Below are 21,840 nucleotides of genomic sequence, written 5' to 3' on the forward strand. Positions count from 1 at the left end.
CGAATCTATTAGTGTAAAATAAACATAACCATGATTCTTGTAAAGTGGCAACAAAAGGACCAAAAGAGTTTGTGCTGAAGTCAGGGCCGGCGTCCACTTCCACTTGTCGTTGGGGACACCGGCGCGCTAAGGGGGCCCAGTGCTTGGGCTAGTCAGTGGCCCCCCAATCCCGCTTGCTCAGGGCCCCAGTACTTACAATATTTCTCCCCGTTCGTCCGCTGCGGTGGCTTCTGTCACAGCGCAGAGAGCTGGTAGACGGCGATGCTAAAGAGTCCAAACCTGCGGCCAGCAAGGAGAATGGAGTATTTCATTATTTTCTCTAACCCCTTTACCCCCGAGGGTGGTTTACACTTTGATGACCAGGACAATTTTTACAATTCTGACCACTGTCCCTTTATTTGGTTATAACGCTGGAATTTTTCAATGGATCTCACGGATTCTGAAATTTTTTTTTTGTGACATATTGTATTTCATGACAGTGGTAAAATTTCTTTGATGTGACTTGCGAAAAAAACAGAAATTTGGAAAAATTAGCAATTTTCCAACTTTGAATTTTCATGCCCTTGAATCACAGAGATATGTCATACAATAAAGTTAATAAATAACATTTCCCACATGTCTACTTTACGTCAGCACAATTTTGGAACCCAAATTTTTTTTTGTTAGGAAGTTATAAGGGTTAAAAGTTGACCAGCGACTTCTCATTTTTTACCAAACTTTTTTTTTTTCTTTTTAGAGACCACATCACATTTGAAGTCACTTTGAGGGGTCTATATGATAGAAGATACCCAAAAGTGACACCATTCTAAAAAAACTGTACCCCTCAAGGTGCTCAAAATCACATTCAAGTTTATTAACCCTTCGGATGCTTCACAGGAATTTTTGGAATGTGGAAAAAATTTCAGATTCCAAATTTTTTTATTTTGACTAGGGTAACAGGAAAACATGTATCCCAAAATTTGTTGTGTAATTTCTCCTGAGCATGCCAATACCCCATATATGAGGGAGAAAGCATTTAGATACGCACCAGTGACGGTATTTTTCGGATACCCATGACAGCACCACGAGAGAGGGGATCCGCCCTTCAGGAACAGGAAACCTCCAGATACAAAAGGGCGGCAACTCTCCCATGCATCAGTTGTATTACAGAGCTTGAGAGGACCTCCGTGGTTAATGGCACAGGATATATACAAAATATGTACCAATATCTACACAATATATACAGAGTATATACAACTATTCAAGAAAAAATTGAACAATCTCCCAGACGTGAATACTTATGAGCGGAGGAAGTGCGCACCCCTGCGTGAAGGGAGGGAACTAAGGGTGCTGTTATGGGTATCGAAAAATACCGTTACCGGTACGTAACTAAATGCTTTATTCGGACCCCATGACAGCAGCACGAGAGAAATACAGAGATGTAAACACTATCTTAGGGAGGGACTACAGGCTGCACCCCCCCTTAACCCGAAGGTGAGATCTGAGGAAGCACCCATGTCCAGCCTATAATGATTAAAAAAGGAGGAAGGGGATGACCATGTGGCCGCCTTACATATTTGGTCAATGGACACTCCAGATCTTTCTGCCAAAGAGGACGCCATGGCTCGAGTGGAATGAGCCCTTAGAGTCTGTGGAGCCGGACGCCACCTGCTGTATAAGCTAGAAAGATAGCCTCCCTAATCCACCTTGCTAACGTAGATTTCGATACCCTAAGACCTTTACTATGGCCCTGGAAGGATATAAATAAGGTGTTATCCCTTCTCCAAGAGTTAGTGACAGATACTCAAGCCGACATCTTCTAACGTCCAACATGTGAAGCTTCTATTCTTTCTGATTAGTATGGTTAGGGAGGAAAGAGGGGAGGACTCTATCTTGAGATCTATGGAAGTCCGAGACAACTTTGGGCAGGTATGCGGGGTCTGGTCTAAGCACTACTCTGTCCTCTAAAATCTGCGTGTATGGAGGCATTCTAGAGAGTGCTTGGATGTCGCTTATACTACGAGCTGAAGTAATAGCTACTAAAAAGGCGACTTTGAGAGATAAGACTTTGATCGAGGCAGATACCATGGGTTTAAACGGAGCCTCTGTTAAAGCCGTAGGGACCAAGTTCAAGTCCCATGGTACACACCTTCCTTTGTGTATGGGCCTAGATCGGCCAGCTGCTTTGACAAATCTGGAGATCCAGTAATTCTTAGCTATATCATAGTTGAATAAGGCACGAAGGGCTGAAGCCTGCACTTTCAGGGTACTAGTGGCAAGTCCTAATTCTAGACCCTTCTGCAGAAATTCCAGAATTTGGCCTATAGGTAACCCTTCTTCTGCCCTAAACTCAGAAGTGGTCAAAAAAATTCAGGTCCTGGCATAGATTTTTGTTGTAATTGCCTTCCTGCTTTTTAGAAGGGTGGCTATTAGATTCGGGGAGAAACCTCTGTTCCTCAATAATGGCCTCACAAACTCCACGCAGTCAGGTGGAGTCCCGCTACTTGTGGATGGTTGATAGGTCCCTGGAAGAGGAGATCTGGAAGATCTGTCAGTACCCATGGATCGCAGACTGACATAGTTCTTAGCCAAGAGAATCAAGCCCGTCTGGGCCAGAAGGGAGCAATCAGTATAATCCTTGCCCTGTCCTCTCTGATCTTCCTCACCACTAGAGGTAACAGGGATAATGGAGGGAACGCGTATGCCAGGTTGAAATCCCACTTTTTCAGGAAGGCGTCCACTACAAGAGATTTTTCCTCCGGGTTCAGGGAAAAGAACTTTTACCTTTGTTTTTTCTAGTGGCAAAAAGGTGTACTTCTGGTTGACCCCACATGTGGACGATCTGGTTGAAAATGTCTTGTTTTAGAGACCAGTCTCCCTGCCTTAGCGTGTTGCGGCTCAGGAAGTCCGCTTTGGCATTGTATTTTGACCTTATATGAAGTGCTGTCAAAGATAGAAAATGCCTTTCCGCCACCAGGAAAAGGCATTCCGCTGCTTCCATCAGGGACTCGGACCGTGTTCCCCCTTGGTGGTTGATGCAGGCCACCGCCACTTGGTTGTCCGATAGAACTCTGACATGGTGACCCCGTAGATATACAAGGAGTTTTTTGACTCACCTCGATGATCCCATTAACCCTGGGCTACAATGTCCCCCATACGGGCCCCCACCCGGAGGGACTAGCGTCCCTGGTTATTATACGGGATATGCGATTTTCACAGGGCACTCCTGTGGCCAAGTTATCTTTGTTATGCCACCATTTTTGGGAGTTTATTGCTAGAGGACTTAATGTTATTTTTTTTTTTTTTTTGCAGGGACCCCCTCAGGATCCTATCATTAAGAAGAACCTCACTCTACAGGGTCCTAGTGTGGAACTGAGCCCACTTAACGGCCGGAATACAGGAAGATAGTGAGCCCAATAGGGACATGCTTTTTCTGAGTGACATGGAGGGCCTATTTACCGCCCATAGCACCTGGTGACAAATGTGAACAATCTTGTCAGATGGTAGACAACATTCCTCAGTTTCTGAGTCTAAAATGAGACCGAGAAACTGCTGAATTTTTAGGGGCTGCAATCGAGATTTTTTGATGTTTACTAGCCAACCTAAATGCTCCAGCATGGACTTAGATCTTTCCACTTGTGAAAGGCAATGATCAGCTGAATTGCCTATAATTAAAAAGTCATCCAAATAGGGAACAATCAAAACGTCCGACTCTCGCAAGTGGGCCATGACTTCAGCAAGTACCTTCGTAAAGACTAGTGGGGCAATTGAGAGCCCAAAGAGAAGGGCTCTATACTGGAAACGTCGAACTATGACTCCCATGGACACTGCTACCCTCAAGAAACGCTGGTAATCTGTGTGAATAGGAAGATGGTAGTATGCGTCTTTTAAATCCAATGCCACCATGAAACAGTTTTGAAATACCATCTTTATTGCCTTGCCCACCGTTTCCATCTTGAAGTGGTGAGTAACCAAAAACTTACTGAGAGAACTGAGGTTGATGATTCTGAAGGAGTTATCCGGCTTCCGAACCAAGAACAGGGGAGAGTAAAATCCTCTACCCCTGTCAGATTCTGGAATCTCCACCAGGACTCCCTTGAGACATAATTTGGCAATTTCTGCCTCCAGGGCCGACTGTTCTAAGTGAGAGGAGAGAAGGAGTCACTCTGAAATTATCCGCTGGTATTGAACGGAACTCAAACTTCAGTCCTGCCAATACCACACCCTTTACCCAGTCACTGTTGGTGATTCGCGACCAAGCTGGATAGGGTGACAACCTACTGCCTACGGGGACCTCTAGTCATTGGGATGGTTTTTTGCGTTCTCTTGAAGAACGCCTGAACGTAAACCCCGTACCTCTCTTTCTCCTGTCATTCCATTTGGAACAGTCTCTTGAAGACCTTTGCTGACCATACTTTCTCCTGCTGAAGGGACGATGGTACGAGGAGGAGGATAAATTGGAGAATTTTTTCTTTTCATCCCCCGCCTTCTCTAGCAGTTCATCCAAGACTGGGCCAAAAAGGTATTCCCCTTTGCATGGAATGGCACAGAGTTTTGATCTTGCCTGAATGTCCCCTGGCCAGCACTTCAAGTACAGGGCTATACGAGCAGCGTTAGAAAGACCCGCTGCCTTTGCCGCCATCCTGAGTCTATTGAGGCATCTGACAGGAAGGTCAAGGCTTCTTGGATTACCGGGAGAGACCCCAGAATTGTCTCCCTGGGTACTCTTTACTTTAGCTGCGACTCAAGTTGGTCCAGCCAGACCATCATTGATCTGGCCGCACAAGTCGAAGCTACTGCTGGTCTAAGGGATCCAGCCACCATTTCCCAGGTCCCCTTAAGGAAAATGTCCGCTTTCCTATCTAGTGGTTCTTTTAGGGACCCCATGTCCTCAAAAGGGCAGAGAAGACCTTTTGAATGCTTTGGCTACCGCGGCATTCAGTATACGGGCCTTATCCCAATAGTTAACCGTCGGGTCATCAAAAGAATACCTCTGCTTAAGGGCCGGAGGTAAAGAACCCCTTTTCTCCGGTTTCTTCAATTCTCGGAAAATTAGCTCCCAAATTTTCTCGTTCAAGGGAAAGGATCTCCGCTTCCTTTGATCCAATCCTGTAAACATAACGTCCTGCATGGAAAACTCTGGCTTAGGTTCTGCTATCCCCATAGTTTCCCTGACCGCCTTTACGAACTTGTCTACACTGTCTAGGAGTAGGCAGAATCGACCAGAATCTTCTTAAGATGACTGGGCGGAATAATGGGAATCCTCACTCTCCTTCGATCCCGCTGATGAATATGACTCCAGGGAATCATACTGCTCTGTTTAGAGCTCTCCCCTTGCTAAAGGGATTTTATGGACTCCTGTACTCCAGTCCTGATGATATCCCTTAAACTCGCAGTGAAGTCGGTAGTTTCCTCTGCCACCGTCTGCTGGATACAGGGGGGCATAATTTTTTTGGACATGAGTCCGGTAAGGGGCATCCACATAGGGCACATTCCCTGTGCTTTGCCTTGGTTGTACACTTCTTCCCCTAGAGGCAAACACATAAGGGGAGGGCTTATGACCATTGAATTCTAGATACTGGAATATGAGAGGGGATTTTCTCCGTCGATGCTGCCGACTTCCGCTTGGAAGAGCTTCTGCAGATGGACCGATCACTTTACTGGCCATGACCTACACCATCCTGGGCATACGGTTGTGTCCCTGGCTTCTGCGTGGCATGCGGACTTACAGGCTCCTCTGGAACCTGCTCCTCTGGAACCTGCTCCTCTGGAACCTGCTGCTGTTGCTCACTATCATTCCAAAGAATGGCCAGAAGCATGAGGTTGCCCACAGCTCATTAAATGTTCCCCTCCCGGTATCCGGATCAGCAGTATGATGCCGCTCCTTCCGCCCCGGCTACCACACCTCCACAGGTGAACAGGCATCCATCGCTGGTCTCCAATGGGGGCCGCATCTTGCCGGCGGCATGCGCAGAAGGGAGCTGCCCCGGTAATGCTTGCTGGCTCCGCCCTCCCGTCACCTGGTGCCCGGCCGACGCAGGATGAGCCAGGACACTTCCCTGGGACGCCGGAAGGGAGGAGAAACCCCAAGCCCCTGACCACGCCACACTCAGACCCCCACGCGCATGGTGCCCTCACCACGAAGACAGCAGCCGGGGTATACTTACCTTGTTGCCTGGCTACCCATGGAGAAGGTCATTCCTCCGGACCGCCGCTCCCTGCACACTGACATGAAGTCCAGCAAGGACCACCGTGGCGCTTCCAGGAGTCCAGACCGGTCGAGGTAGGACACCCCCTGCTTCCTGGGCCGACCGGTCTGGGATACTATTATTCCAAATGTCTGTAGTATCCCATCCCCTCAGGAACAGGAAACCAACTGATGCATGGGAGAGGTGCCACCCTTTTGTATCTGTAGGTTTCCTGTTCCTGAAGGGCGGATCCCCTCTCTCGTGGTGCTGTCATGGGGTCCGAATAAAACCACTGTTTGGCCGCATGGCATAGCTCGGAAGGGAAGGAGCGCCATTTGACTTTGAATGCAAAATTTGCTGGAACAATTGGCAGACACCATGTTGCATTTGGAGAGACTCTGATGTACCCAAAACCCCCACAAGTGACACCATTTTAGAAACTAGACCCCTCGGCGAACTCATCTAGATGTGTAGTGAGCACATTGAACCCTCAGGTGCCTCACAGAAATTTATAATGTTGAGCCATAAAAATTAAAAACAAACAATTTTCCCCACAAGTGTTTTTAGCACAAAATATTGCATTTTCAGAAGGGTAACAGGAGAAATTGCACCACATAATTTGTTATGCAATTTCTCCTGAATATGCCGATAGCCCATATGTGGGGAAATACTACTTTTGAGGCACAGTGCAAAGCTCAGAAGGGAAGAGGTGCCATATTGGAGTTCAGATTTTGCTGAAATGGTTTGAGGTTGCCATATCACATTAGCAGAGCGCCTGAAATGCCAGAACAACAGAAACCCCCCCATGTGTGAACTCATTTTACAAATTACACTCCCCAATGAATTCATCTAATAGTGCAGTGATCATATTGACACATGTGCCTCAGTTTTTCTACCACTTAGCGGTGAAGAAAGAATAAATTACATTTTTACTACTAAATTGTTGTTTTAGCCCCAAGTTCTTTATTTTTTTATTTACAACAAACTGAGGTCCATTTTGTCCTGAGTGTGCCCAAATCGAGAAATATTTTTCAGGCACAGTGCAAAGCTCAGAAGGCAAAGAGCGACAGATTTTACTGCTATGGTTTGCAGGTGGTATGACCCACTGGGAGACCCCATGAGGTTACAGAACAGCAGAAACTACACCTATCAATGAATTCATCTAGGGCTGCAGTGATTATATTGACACCATGAGTGTGCCACAGAATTTTATACCATTGGGCAGTGAAGACAATAACTACATTTTATCACCAAAATTTTGTTTTAGCCACAGATTTTACACTTTCACAAAAGTGGGTAAAAATGGCACAAAAATTTGTCCAAATTTTATTAAACGTGGCAATACCCCATATGTGGCTGTACAGTACTACTTAGCCATATGGAGAGACTCGGGAGGAACAGAGAGCTATTTGCCTCCTGGAGTGCAGATTTTCCTAGGACAGTTTGCAGACTCCAAATACGGAGCCCCTAATTGCTAGAAGAGCAGAATCCCCCCTCAAGTGACCCCATATGGGAAACTATACCCCTTGGGGAATTTATCTACAAGTGTAGTGACGATTTTGACTCCATGGGTATTTTCCAGATATAAACAGCAATGAATGTTGCCGAGTGAAAATTGCAAACTACCGCTGTAGTGACCAGTATGCTGTAGTGACCAGTACAGTGCAGTCACCAGTACGTTATGACCAGCCCTTGCTTCTGGAGACATGCACCCGTAAGTTAGGTGGGCTCTCATCACTACAGAAATGCCAAATGTGGACGCAATATGTGGTTTAGGTACACAGGCTCAGAAGAGGGGAGCATTTGGATTTGGGAGCGCAGAATTTGCTGAAATTCTTTTGGCAGGTGAGGCGCTATTTCACTTTTCCAGAGCCTTTGAGCTACTCGTAACGTGGAAGCCCCTTATATTTTCGTTAACAGATAACAGATCTGTGTGGGGACTTACTTTTTTGTGGACTGTGTGGAAGCTTTCATTGGGAAAATTTTACATAACATTTGGGATGACATTTATTTGGCGCTCTATGTTGAGAATTTACTTTGGGGTTTCCATCTAAATCTCCGAGTGACATGATTCTGATGAAACCCCCAAGGGATCCATTCACTATAATGAGGCAGCAGAGTTACTGTGGACTCCGTCTGGACTCTGTTCAGCGGTGTGCTTCTTTTCAGAAGTGCACAAAACTGTGGCCGACAGCGCTTTTAAGCAATCCTAAAAAGACGGACACTGTCGGATCACAGGTCAGACAGTGTCCACAATGCCTCCATCTGCATCATTATAGGGAATCTTCCACCAGAGGTTCCGTCTGAATAACGTATTTCAGACATTTACACGGAAATTCCCGTGCAAGAGCTCAGCGCAGTGAGCAGGATAAATGTGTGCCGAGGGAGGCAGAATCAAAAAAAATCAACAGCAGGTGAATAATTGGTATTATTTATTTCCATTATGTCCCTCTGGACAGCATCATGGAGGTAGTCCTTCCTTGACCTATAGCGGGACAGGATCACAGAGAGGCTAAAAGGCCCCTCCCATCTCCACCCTAAAGTGTTTTTCCTGTCCCTACAGGGGATGGTTGTATGAGAGGTTGCTCCAGGAGTGAAGATAGCCTGTGGACGTTTTACGGGGCTCAAGGGGATCGTGAGGCGCATCTAATCCTTCCCGTCAAGCAGCCCACGACTGACACTTCCCTGGGCAGGAGTCCCTCAGCCACAGAGACCAGCGAGTGGATGAGGCTCCTGGGTAGAGAGGCTTCCTCCCGCAGGGAGGCTCTCTGCTCCGATGCCGACTGGCAAGTCACCGCTACTTCCGGAAGTCACGTGGTGAAGAAGGCTGTCGCACTTCCGGTGATGTCAGAGCAGGACGCCGGGGCACAAGGTCGGAATGCGTTGCATGGTGGAATGCAGAATGCAGAATGAGACAGGCAACAGGATGGTTTCCTGGATCTCGTGGGGCACAGGAGAGGAAATCATTGGCAGTACTGCAGCATTCCTGATGGGACGCCGCTTCCCTCCATAGTGGGTTTTCGTCGTTACCAGCTCCCCTTGTTTTTCCAGCAGGTATGGAGCCAGCTCAGGTGAGTACATGGTGGAATGTTGTGTTGGTGGCCTAGGCATCTGGGCTGATGCTAGTCTCATGCCTTTGTGCCGAAGCTGGGCCTAGAGCCTCATGTGCTGAGGTGTTTTCACATTTACCCAGCTAGGCCTTGGACCCCTAGGCTATGGTAAGGCCATATGTCCAGTCTACATCTCATGATTTGACTTGTTAGTTGCATGTCTTGTCTGCACAGAGCCTTATGATTGAGCTTCAGAGTGACTTTTGTGAAGCATGTTTTCCATTGTTTTGGTTCAATAAACAAGCGTTTCATTTTTCTTTGCAACTTAACTTCTCCATCCATAGGAGGACCCATGGTTTTAATGCAGCAAATTGTCTCCATGAAAACTACCCTCCAGCTGCAGCTCAATAATTAGCTCCTTCGGGTGGAGTCAGTCTGACAATTGTGATGTACTATTCGGAGTGGAGGTTTATCCGGAACTCTGATGGATTGCTCTCTTTGATAGAACTGTGGGCCTGGTCTTGTTTGGCACCTTCAAGCATAGCCATAGTCTGTCTCATGGTGCCTCTGCGCATCCTATTGCATCATAGTGCCTCTGCGCATCCTATTGCATCATAGTGCCTCTGCGCATCCTATTGCATCATAGTGCCTCTGCGCATCCTATTGCATCATAGTGCCTCTGCGCATCCTATTGCATCATAGTGATACTGTGCATCATATTGCATCATAGCGATTCTGTGCATCCTATTGCATCATAGTGATTCTGTGCATCCTATTGCATCATAGTGCCTCTGTGCATGGTGTCGCTTCGTGGTGCATCATGATGCTTCTGTGCATCCTGTTGTATAATATTGCACCATAGTACCTCTGCGCATCGTATTGCATCATAGTGCTTCGGTGCCTCAGGGTATATCATTCGTGTCATAGTGCCTCAGTGCTTCATAGTACCTGGGGGGTTGTGGCTTTTTGCCTTTTTTCCTCTGGCTGTGGGCCTCTGGCTTAGTCCTTCTGCCCTGTGTTGTATCGTCGACTTACCACTTAACATTTTGTCTCGGGTGGCAACTCTGGTTATCGAGTCCTCATGTTTCTGGACCCAGATCCAGCTTCTGTTGCTTCATTCTTTGCAACCAGGCTTAGCCAAACAGCTAGAATTGGACTAGTAATTTAGCATTTATTCCGTTTGGAACAGAACTCTCAAGTGAGCTACTGTCTTGAGTGCTAAAGGCAAGTCTCTTTCATAGTTGACTTTAAAGTGAGACATACCGTATGTCTTTTGGATTCATCCTATAAAAGTACATACTACGATCCTGGGAGCAGAAAATCCCATGAGGTGGAAGGAAAGAATCCTTCCCGACTCCACAAATGGCAATCGGACTAGTTTCCTTGATCAACATCCGGTAGACAGATTATTGTCCCATAAGTCTGTTGTATTATATTACCAGGGATGGCATCACTGCCTTTTGTACCTTGTGGCGAATCAGCAGAACTATGTCATGGGTCAGAGGATCCCACACTCGCTGCTCTTACAGCAGTCACGGCTCCAAAGATAAAAGAATCTTTTATCCAGGACTATGGTTCCTCCCACCATGGCAGTCTGGATATATATATATATTTTTATATATATACCCTATATACTTGTGTATAAGCCGAGATTTTCAGCCCATTTTTTGGGCTGAAATCCACCCCCCCCCCCCCCTCGGCTTATATGCGAGTCATATACCGGGGGTGGGCGGGGGTGTCAGAGATCATACTTACCTCTCCTGGCACTTCTCTGCAGCTTCTGCTTCTTCCTCTGCCGTCCGCTTCCTGAATTCAGCGGTCACGTGGTACCGCTCATTAAACTCATGGATATCATGGATATGCGCATATTTAATGAGCGCTACCACGTGACCATCTGAATGCAGGAAGCAGACGGCAGAGGAGAAACAGGGGCTGCAGAGGTATGACGGGGGCAGAGTAATATTCACCTGTCCCCATTCCAAGCCCTGCACCGCTGTGTCTCCGGGTCCTCCTGCTTTGACGGCAGAGGGCGCGATGACGTAGTCAGTGTGCACCCTCTGCTGTTACTGCAGAGAGCCGGGAGACAGAGCAGTGGATGGCAATGGAACAGGGACAGGTAAATATCGCCGGTGCCGGGGGCTCAGGACACCGGCACCTGGCCCCCCAGCAACAGAGAGGTGAAAATGTCTTTTTAAATGCAGCAGCATATGGGGGGTATTTATGGGGCAGCATTAACCCTTGTGCAGCAGTAAATGAGGGGTATTTATGGAGCAGTATTAACCCTTGAGCAGCAGTAAATGAGGGGTATTTATGGAGCAGCATTAACCCTTGTGCAGCAACATATGGGGGGTATTTATGGGGCAGCATTAACCCTTGTGCAGCAGCATATGGGGGGTATTTATGGAGCAGTATTAACCCTTGAGCAGCAGTAAATGAGGGGTATTTATGGAGCAGCATTAACCCTTGTGCAGCAACATATGGGGGGTATTTATGGGGCAGCATTAACCCTTGTGCAGCAGCATATGGGGGGTATTTATGTAGCAGCATTAACCCTTGTGCAGCAACATATGGGGGGTATTTATGGGGCAGCATTAACCCTTGTGCAGCAGCATATGGGGGGTATTTATGGGGCAGCATTAACCCTTGTGCAGCAGCATATGGGGGGTATTTATGGAGCAGTATTAACCCTTGAGCAGCAGTAAATGAGGGGTATTTATGGAGCAGCATTAACCCTTGTGCAGCAACATATGGGGGGTATTTATGGGGCAGCATTAACCCTTGTGCAGCAGCATATGGGGGGTATTTATGGGGCAGCATTAACCCTTGTGCAGCAGCATATGGGGGGTATTTATGGGGCAGCATTAACCCTTGTGCAGCAGTAAATGAGGGGTATTTATGGAGCAGCATTAACCCTTGTGCAGAAACATATGGGGGTATTTATGGGGCAGCATTAGCCCTTGTGCAGCAGCATATGAGGGGTATTTATGGGGCAGCATTAACCCTTGTGCAGCAGCATATGAGGGGTATTTATGGGGCAGCATTAACCCTTGTGCAGCAGCATATGGGGGGTATTTATGGGGGCAGCATTAAGCCTTGTGCAGCAGCATATTATGGGGGTATTTAAGGAGCATCTTCTTTTGCCAGCATTAACCCTTGTGCAGCAGCATATGGGGGGAGGGTTATCTATGGAGCATCTTTTTGGACCACCATTCAACCCTAGGCTTATACGCGAGTCAATAAGTTTTCCCAGTTTTTTGTGGCAAAAATGGGGGGGGGGGTCGGCTTATACACGAGTATATACTGTGTGCGCGCGCATATATATATATATATATATATATATATATATATATATATATATATATATATATATATATATATATAAATAAAAGACTTGTACAGCTATGGCAAAAATTAAGAGGCCAGAGACCACTGCACAGTTTTATAAAAATCAGCTTCTCTACATGTCTGACAGCCATTCCATTCCAGTGTCAGTTGAATTCTACTTAATGTGCTTCTGATTAGGTGATCACCTCAACCAAATCTTATTTAACGAAGGCAAGTATAAAAAATACTGCTGTGGTGTACACAGTCCTCTTGCAATAAGACATCCTGGATGGCAAAACAAGTGCTAGTAATATCCCAAAAGTAATAGGAATGAAAAAGATTTTGTTTAAACTCCTTTGGCATGTTTAAAACTTAAGTCTTGAGTGAGAAAAAGAAGGGCTCAATTCTGGCTTTGCTAGAAGAGGGATACAGTGAGCGTCATGTTGCATCCATCCTCAAAGTTTCTAAGACAGCAGTCCATTACAAGGTCAAGCAGCAGACATTGGGACAACAAAGCTACAGACCAGCAGAGGACGAAAATGACTCTTCACTGACCGGGATGACAGTCATCTTATTTGAGTGTCACTCAGAAACAGCAGGATAACATCAAGTGACCTACAAAAAGAATGGCAAATGGCAGATGGGGTGAAGTGCACGCCAAGAACAGTTCACAACAGGCTCCTAGAGGCAGGGCTCAAGTCACGTAAAGCTAGAAAAAGGCTTTCATCAATGAGAAGCAATGAAGAGCCAGGTTGAAGTTTGTCAAAACGATAAAGATTGGACCATAGAGGACTGGCGTAAAGTAATCTTCTCTGATGAGCCTAATTTTCAGCTTTTCCCAACACCTGGTCATCTAATGGTTAGACAGAGACCTGGAGAGGCGTACAAGCCAGTGTCCTGCACCAACTGTGAAATTTGGTGGAGGATCGGTGATAATCTGGGGATGCTTCAGCAAGCCTGGAATTGGGTAGGTTAATCTTTGTGAAGGACGGATGAATCAAGCCGCATACAAGGTTATCCTGGAAACACAGTTGATTCCTTCTGCTCAGGCAATGTTTTCCGACTCTGAGGATGGTTTTTTCCAGCAGGACAATGCGCCATACACACAGCTAGGTCAATGTGTGGATGAAGGACCACCATATCAAATCCCTGTCATGGCCAGCCCAATCTCCAGACATGAATCCCATTGAAAACCTCTGGAATGTAATCAAGAGGAAGATGGATAGTCACAAGCCATCAAACAAGGAAGAACTGCATACATTTTTGTACAAGGAGCGGTATAAGGTCACCCAAAAGCAGTGTGAAAGACTGGTGGAAAGCATGCCAAGAAGCATGAAAGCTGTAATTAAAAATTATGGTTATTCCACAAAATATTGATTTCTGAACTCTTCCTGAGTTAAAACATTAGTATTGTTGTTTCTAAATGATTATGAACTTGTTTCCTTAGCATTACTTGAGGTTTGCAAACACTGCATGTTTTTGTTACTTTGACCATTTCTCATTGTCTGAAAATAAATACAAATTTTGTTGCTTGGAAATTCGGAGACATGTTGTCAGTAGTTTGTAGAATAAAAGACTAACTTACATTTTACTCAAAAATAAACCTATAAAGAGAAAAAAAATCAGACAAATTTTGCAGCAGTCTCAATTTTTGCCACAGCTGTATATAATGTCTGGACTAATAACTCATACAGAGGCAGTTTCAAATAATCTCTCATCAGGGGATTTGTACCAGCAAACACTCCCCCCCACTTACGTTGATCGGTTCCAGAGTCCAGACTCAATGTGTCTAACATCCGTAAGACAGTAGTGATGATCCACATTTCCCTTTCAGCACTTCTAATAAGAAGCACGCCGTTGGTAATGGCAGGAGATATTACCTGCCAGAAGGCGTATTTCCTTAGTTTCAATAATATCCAACCCTTACTTGGGGTTTAGACATCTAAGGATTCAGAATAGACGTGATCTCCTGGATGAGTAATGTACGTGCATCCCAATGCTCTGCCCATTATCCATGTACTATCTGTTATTGGCTTGATCTTCCAGCAGTCCAGGGTCTCTGTCCTGCAGGTCTCCTTGTAGTATGGTGAGCTGGTCTCTATCCAAGGTTTAGTCTGAGCCCAGACGGACGGATGAAGGAAAAGTCCTGTGTTATAAGCACATGCAGTCGATTACTGGTCTGTACAGTCCTCATTGTATTGTGGCTGTGGTTATCACCATACTTTTGCTGGGCAATAAGGTTTTTTTAGGCCTACTCTGGGGCTGCGGTGTTTATACGTATCTATCACAATAACTGTAATTCACTGCGGTTCATTATTGTTATTGGGGTACAACGGGTGTGTTTTACCCTTTCTGCTGCATATCTGTTTACCACATTCATACTGAAATTGGCCAGTATAGACGTATATCAGACACGCACTACGGAGATTATCTTTGTGGATTTCTTTAAATATCTATATTTCTTTTGATTTTGTCAGAGAATTTCTACATCTAGGCTGGTCCTTGCCTGGGACTTTGGTCCTTGAGCTTCTGTACCCACCATGAGACCTTTACTTTGGTATTCTCTATGGTGCTGTTGTGAGGAGACTGCAAGCACGTAGGATGCAGTAACAGACTGTACACAAACCAAGAGTGAAAGGGGTTTATTATAAGGAGGGAGAAAACGGAGGGATAATATTCCCTAATATAGCAAAAGGCTAATGGGGATAACTTAAGGAACAGGGACAAGCCAACAATACAATAAAATATAACTTATCACTCAGGCGCCAGACACGGTTGAACTTCTGTCAGTGGCTGGTGCTGCCTAGATTGCGCCGCAGTGGGGGGTCTGTCACAATCCTGAGGTAAATGATGTAGTATCTTTTGACGTTGGCGGTGTCCTCCAGTTGTCTTAACGATGGCGGCGAATCCTTGGGATCCTGATGCGGGTCTTGAAGTGTTGAAGGAGGGATACATCCTTATCCTCAGCGGTGAGTGTCCCAACACTACAGAGATTTGCAGCACTGTCCAAACACAGTTTACAATGGTCAGCCCGGTTCACTGTGCCGAATCGACACACGCCTAAGTCCCGTTCACAGACCTTGTCTCACGGTCAATACTGTCAGCGGGGATGGCTGTGGCAGTGGTCTCAGCGAGGGCAGGGATGTCGGCTGGGACAGCGGTGTCTCAGTCGATGGTCTCCTGTCAAATCACTCTGGTGTCCCAGGCTCTGCTCTGCCCAGACGCCTCTCAGCTGATTTTACCTCACAGGCGTCCTGCGTGCCCGAAGTTCCCGCCCAAACTGTCTGGTCACTCACGCGCTGCAGCTCTGTCCGCTTAGCCATGCCCCCTTTTCTCAAACACAGAATATAGTCTGGAGTCTCAAGCTTTCTACCCCGCAATATAGGTGACAGCCCCACGGTCTGGACCCTTCACGGACGAGACATGACTAATTAGTTGCTTCCTCTTACACTGTCCTGGGGGACATAATGGAAAAAGGGAATTATACTTACTGATAATTCTGCTTCCAGGAAGTCCTTCAGGACAGCACCCTTATTTCCCTCCCTTATGTTTGTCTTTAGGCTTACACAGGTTGATCTTCCAGCAGATCGCCATGGATCGAGCCTGAGATGAAGCTGTTAAAAGGTCTTATATATGCATTTGTAAGGGCGCGTTTAGACCATTTCCATCCATCCTTCTGTGGTACTTTGAAAAAACGCTGGAGGGTGGAGGGGCCTTTTAACCTCTCTGTGATCCTGTCCCGCTATAGGTCAAGAAAGGACTACCCTCCATGGTGCTGTCCTGAGGGACTACCTGGAAACAGAATTACTGGTAAGTATAAATCCCTTTTTTTTTTTTTCTTTTTAACGCCGTTCATCTTGTGGTATGACTTTATTCTTCGGGTCGGTGTGATTACATCGATACCAGATTTACAGCGGGTTTTTATGTTTGGCAGCTGTCACACACTAAAAGACGTTTTCTATTGCAAAAAAATAGTTTTGGCATCACCACATTTTGAGAGCTATAATTTTTCCATATTTTGGCCGACAGATTCATGCGAGGTCTTGTTTTTTGTGTAACTAGTTGACGTTTTTATTGGTACCATCTTTGGGCACGTAACATTTTTTAATCGCTTTCTATTCCGATTTTTGGGACGCAGAATGAACAAAAACCAGCAATTCATTAATTTATTTTGGTGGGTGCATTTACACCGTTCCGTGTGTAGTAAAATTGATAAAGCGGTTTTATTCTTCGGGTCAGCGATACCTCATTTATATCATTTTTTATGTTCTGGCGGTTTTTGACAATAAAAATTATTTTATAGAAAAAATAATTATTTTTGCATCACTTTATTCTACGAGCTATAACTTCTCTATTTTTCCACTGATGGATCTGTATGGCGGCTTGTTTTTTGTGGGACAATGATCACCTGCATTCAAAAGATGACAGCGATTATGGGCTGCGCCCAAAGCGCTGCCGGTTACTAACCGTGTGGATCAAAAACCTGGAGCTGGCCATGACAGGGACTTTCCCACCGACCTCCACCCGCAGAGCCACACTCCACATAGAGAATAATGGAGCCTCCGGCACCGACCTCCACCCGCAGAGCCACACTCCACATAGAGAATAATGGAGCCTCCGGCACTGACCTCCACCCGCAGAGCCGCACTCCACATAGAGAATAATGGAGCCTCCAGCACCGACCTCCACCCGCAGAGCCGCACTCCACATAGAGAATAATGGGGCCTCCAGCACTTACCTCCACCCGCAGAGCCACACTCCACATAGAGAATAATGGAGCCTCCAGCACTGACCTCCACCCGCAGAGCCTCACTCCACATAGAGAATAATGGAGCCTCCAGCACCTACCTCCACCCGCAGAGCCGCACTCCACATAGAGAATAATGGGGCCTCCACCACCGACCTCCACCCGCAGAGCCAGACTCCACATAGAGAATAATGGAGTCTCCAGCACCGACCTCCACCCGCAGAGCCGCACTCCACATAGAGAATAATGGAGCCTCCAGCACCGACCTCCACCCGCAGAGCCACACTCCACATAGAGAATAATGGAGCCTCCAGCACCGACCTCCACCCGCAGAGCCGCACTCCACATAGAGAATAATGGAGCCTCCAGCACCGACCTCCACCCGCAGAGCCGCACTCCACATAGAGAATAATGGAGCCTCCAGCACCGACCTCCACCCGCAGAGCCGCACTCCACATAGAGAATAATGGAGCCTCCAGCACCGACCTCCACCCGCAGAGCCGCACTCCACATAGAGAATAATGGAGCCTCCAGCACTGACCTCCACCCGCAGAGCCTCACTCCACATAGAGAATAATGGAGCCTCCAGCACCTACCTCCACCCGCAGAGCCGCACTCCACATAGAGAATAATGGAACCTCCGACACCTACCTGCACCCACAGAGCCGCACTCCACATAGAGAATAATGGGGCCTCCACCACCGACCTCCACCCACACTCCACATAGAGAATAATGGAGCATCCAGCACCGACCTCCACCCGCAGAGCCGCACTCCACATAGAGAATAATGGAGCCTCCGGCACCGACCTCCACCCGCAGAGCCAGACTCCACATAGAGAATAATGGGGCCTCCACCACCGACCTCCACATAGAGAATAATGGAGCCTCCAGCACCGACCTCCACCCGCAGAGCCGCACTCCACATAGAGAATAATGGAGCCTCCAGCACCGACCTCCACCCGCAGAGCCGCACTCCACATAGAGAATAATGGAGCCTCCAGCACCGACCTCCACCCGCAGAGCCACACTCCACATAGAGAATAATGGGGCCTCCAGCACCGACCTCCACCCGCAGAGCCGCACTCCACATAGAGAATAATGGAGCCTCCGGCACCGACCTCCACCCGCAGAGCCGCACTCCACATAGAGAATAATGGAGCCTCCGGCACCGACCTCCACCCGCAGAGCCGCACTCCACATAGAGAATAATGGAGCCTCCAGCACCAACCTCCATCCACAGAGCCGCACTCCACATAGAGAATAATGGAGCCTCCAGCACCGACCTCCACCCGCAGAGCCGCACTCCACATAGAGAATAATGGAGCCTCCAGCACCGACATCCACCCGCAGAGCCGCACTCCACATAGAGAATAATGGAGCCTCCAGCACCGACCTCCACCCGCAGAGCCGCACTCCACATAGAGAATAATGGAGCCTCCAGCACCGACCTCCACCCGCAGAGCCGCACTCCACATAGAGAATAATGGAGCCTCCAGCACCGACCTCCACCCGCAGAGCCGCACTCCACATAGAGAATAATGGAGCCTCCAGCAACGACCTCCACCCGCAGAGCCGCACTCCACATAGAGAATAATGGAGCCTCCAGCACCGACCTCCACCCGCAGAGCCGCACTCCACATAGAGAATAATGGAGCCTCCAGCACCGACCTCCACCCGCAGAGCCGCACTCCACATAGAGAATAATGGAGCCTCCAGCACCGACCTCCACCCGCAGAGCCGCACTCCACATAGAGAATAATGGAGCCTCCAGCACCGACCTCCACCCGCAGAGCCGCACTCCACATAGAGAATAATGGAGCCTCCAGCAACGACCTCCACCCGCAGAGCCGCACTCCACATAGAGAATAATGGAGCCTCCGGCACCGACCTCCACCCGCAGAGCCGCACTCAACATAGAGAATAATGGAGCCTCCGGCACCGACCTCCACCCACAGAGCCGCACTCAACATAGAGAATAATGGAGCCTCCGGCACCGACCTCCACCCGCAGAGCCGCACTCAACATAGAGAATAATGGAGCCTCCAGCACCGACCTCCACCCGCAGAGCCGCACTCCACATAGAGAATAATGGAGCCTCCAGCAACGACCTCCACCCGCAGAGCCGCACTCCACATAGAGAATAATGGAGCCTCCAGCACCGACCTCCACCCGCAGAGCCGCACTCCACATAGAGAATAATGGAGCCTCCAGCAACGACCTCCACCCGCAGAGCCGCACTCCACATAGAGAATAATGGAGCCTCCAGCACCGACCTCCACCCGCAGAGCCGCACTCAACATAGAGAATAATGGAGCCTCCAGCAACGACCTCCACCCGCAGAGCCGCACTCCACATAGAGAATAATGGAGCCTCCAGCACCGACCTCCACCCGCAGAGCCGCACTCCACATAGAGAATAATGGAGCCTCCAGCACCGACCTCCACCCGCACTCCACATAGAGAATAATGGAGCCTCCAGCACCGACCTCCACTCTCAGAGCCGCACTCCACATAGAGAATAATGGAGCCTCCGGCACCGACCTCCACCCGCACTCCACATACAGAATAATGGAGCCTCCAGCACTGACCTCCACCCGCAGAGCCGCACTCCACATAGAGAATAATGGAGCCTCCAGCACCGACCTCCACCCGCAGAGCCACACTCCACATAGAGAATAATGGAGCCTCCAGCAACGACCTCCACCCGCAGAGCCGCACTCCACATAGAGAATAATGGAGCCTCCGGCACCGACCTCCACCCGCAGAGCCACACTCCACATAGAGAATAATGGGGCCTCCAGCACCGACCTCCACCCGCAGAGCCGCACTCCACATAGAGAATAATGGAGCCTCCAGCACCGACCTCCACCCGCAGAGCCACACTCCACATAGAGAATAATGGAGCCTCCAGCAACGACCTCCACCCGCAGAGCCGCACTCCACATAGAGAATAATGGAGCCTCCGGCACCGACCTCCACCCGCAGAGCCGTACTCCACATAGAGAATAATGGAGCCTCCGGCACCGACCTCCACCCGCACTCCACATAGAGAATAATGGAGCCTCCGGCACCGACCTCCACCCGCAGAGCCGCACTCCACATAGAGAATAATGGAGCCTCCGGCACCTTCCTCCACCCGCAGAGCCGCACTCCACATAGAGAATAAAGGAGCCTCCAGCACCGACCTCCAGAAGGGACACCTGTGGATATTGGGGTCTTTACCTGCTACAGTCCTGGTGTGGAGCCTCCACTTGCAGAGCCACACTGGCGCACTCCAGTTGAGCGTAGGGTAAATGCTAGACTGTATGGGCTCCTTCCAAGTGTGATGTCATTTCCGGGGAGGTGTCATACTGGGAGGGGGCGTGTTCTGACAGCAAAGGCAGGAGGAGATGACGGCAGTACACATTTATCTGGGCTGTCGGAAAGAGCCCAAACAGTCTAGCATCTTCACAAGTGAGCCGGCTAGACTGTATGGGCTGCAGTTAGGACCTGGAAGGAGCCCATACAGTCTAGGCTCAACCGAAGAAGAAGCCACGGGGAAGAGAGGAGCTGCCGGCTGGAGGGGCCTGGGAGGAGATGACGTCACCGGAAGGGGCGGGGCCTCAGTCCTCTGCCGGCTGCCAGTTTGCACTTGAAGCTGAGTTGTGTAGTGGGAGTGTCAGTCTCTGGGAGCTGCAGCCGCTCATTGGCTGTGCAGCTCCGTGCTTTCATAGGCTGCTTGGCTGCAATTGGCCTGACGCTGATTGGTGCACCAGGGCAAGGAATGTGTGCACAGGACCTGTGATGAGGTCACAGGAGGGGCGGAGTCAGGGGTCACATGATCAGTGGCCTCAATGTATGTAGGACTCTGCTGTGCTGGTTGTCATGGTGCTGTGGATGTAGCAGAGCCGTGTGTGTACGAGGTGTACAAAACAGAGTCGTGTGTACGAGGTGTACGGAGCGGAGCCGCGTGTGTATGAGGTGTACGGAGCTGAGCCGTGTGTGTTCGGGGTGTACGGAGCGGAGCTGTGTGTGTACGAGGTGTATGGCGCTGAGCCGTGTGTGTACGAGGTGTACGGAGCGGAGCAGTGTGTGTACGGGGTGTACGGAGTGGAGCCGTGTGTGTACGAGGTGTACGGAGCGGAGCCGTGTGTGTACAAGGTGTACGGGGTGTACGGAGCGGAGCCGTGTGTGTACGGGGTGTACGGAGCGGAGCCGTGTGTGTACGAGGTGTATGGCGCTGAGCCGTGTGTGTACGAGGTGTACGGAGCGGAGCAGTGTGTGTACGGGGTGTACGGAGCGGAGCCGTGTGTGTACGAGGTGTACGGAGCTGAGCCGTGTGTGTACGAGGTGTACGGAGCTGAGCCGTGTGTGTACGAGGTGTACGGAGCAGAGCAGTGTGTGTACGGGGTGTACGGAGCGGAGCCGTGTGTACGAGGTGTACGGAGCTGAGCCGTGTGTGTACGAGGTGTATGGCGCTGAGCCGTGTGTGTACGAGGTGTACGGAGCGGAGCAGTGTGTGTACGGGGTGTACGGAGTGGAGCCGTGTGTACGAGGTGTACGGAGCTGAGCC

General features: G+C 48.8%; 1 protein-coding gene and 1 pseudogene across 1 annotated transcript in view; both read right to left on the minus strand.

Annotated features, from left to right (window-relative positions):
- Positions 1-19,779, minus strand: part of LOC141047308 (uncharacterized) — a 442,763-nt pseudogene extending 422,984 nt beyond the window's left edge.
- The window catches only part of LOC141047339 (uncharacterized), a 944,519-nt gene that overhangs the window by 9,207 nt on the left and 913,472 nt on the right, over positions 1-21,840 (minus strand).

The sequence above is a fragment of the Dendrobates tinctorius genome, unplaced genomic scaffold, assembly GCF_039654945.1.
Source record: "Dendrobates tinctorius isolate UK_male_01 unplaced genomic scaffold, ASM3965494v1 ptg000126l, whole genome shotgun sequence".
Lineage (NCBI taxonomy): Eukaryota > Metazoa > Chordata > Amphibia > Anura > Dendrobatidae > Dendrobates > Dendrobates tinctorius.